This window comes from Galeopterus variegatus, unplaced genomic scaffold (assembly GCF_000696425.1).
Source record: "Galeopterus variegatus unplaced genomic scaffold, G_variegatus-3.0.2 Scaffold5982, whole genome shotgun sequence".
Classification (NCBI taxonomy): Eukaryota; Metazoa; Chordata; class Mammalia; order Dermoptera; family Cynocephalidae; genus Galeopterus; species Galeopterus variegatus.
Genome location: NW_007732093.1, coordinates 124,025 through 125,197, shown reverse-complemented (window position 1 = coordinate 125,197; position 1,173 = coordinate 124,025).

Genomic DNA, 1,173 nt, shown 5'->3' with positions numbered 1-1,173 from the left:
GTACTAATGCAAATTACATAATATTATATAATCTGTCTGTGGCTGAGAATATAAACCCCCATAAAGCAGCACGGAAATGTCTTACTACATCCTCACTTAGTATATCAGTCAGGGTCTTGGGAGGACACAAAATCCCCTCCTTATTCCAGAGGGATAACACAAAGAGATTTTAATAGAAGGACTACTCGCAGGAATATGGACAGAGTTAAGGAAACAAACAGGGATGGTGAAGCATCCAGAAACGGTGGGAAGCTAGAAAGACCATGAATCAGTCAGGGTACCAGCAAGAAATAGATGACACACTTAAACTGGATAATTGAGGGAAGGGACCACTTTTAAAGCTGTTGGAGGTATCATTAAATAAATGTATCATTAAATAGAAAGGATATTGTAGTATCTGGGGACTGGTAAGAGTAGGTGGGGTAAATATTCTCCAAGCCTGAATAAGTAAGTGGAAGGAGCTATTGTTAGAATCCAGAGACATTGTAGTGTGGGATAGTCCTGACAGCAGCTGTGTGTGGCCTTTGGTAGAGACCCACATCCCACAGCCAACCCAGTATGGAGGGATGAGGTGGGGGAGCAGGGAAATGAGGAGAGAGGGGAACAGGAAAATAAATACCCCATTCTCACTCTCCCAACCCTCACCCTCTGAAATCCTGCTGATGCTTCTCATTGGTTGAACCCACCTGGAAGCCAGAGGAAAGAGAGTGCCTTAGTGAAGTCCTTACAGGTTAGCCTCCTAGACACAGAGCAAGGTGGAAGATGGGGGTAAGTGGACCCAGAGGGCAAAGGATAGCCAGTACAGACCCTTAAGTCCAAAGGGCAAGAGGAGGAAATGTTGCTGGAGCTCTCTGCAAACTGGAACTGTAATAGGAGGAGGGGCCACCTGGGAAAGCTGTTGATGTGAAAGAATGGGGCACCAAAGCAGGGGACAGTGCAGGGAAGAATATCTCCCTCTCTCACGCACACGTGCACGCTCCTGCTCCCGCTCCCTCTGCAGCTCTCACCTTCCAACCAGTGCCCCCGTTGGTCAAACCCAACGAGAAGCCAGTTAGCAAGGGAGCCCGTGTGGCCCGTGTGATGTGGAGAAGGGTAGAAATGCAAACTAACCAGCACATTTGCCTTGGGAAATCCTCTTAACCATGTTTATTTTACATATCACAATTCAAAGAT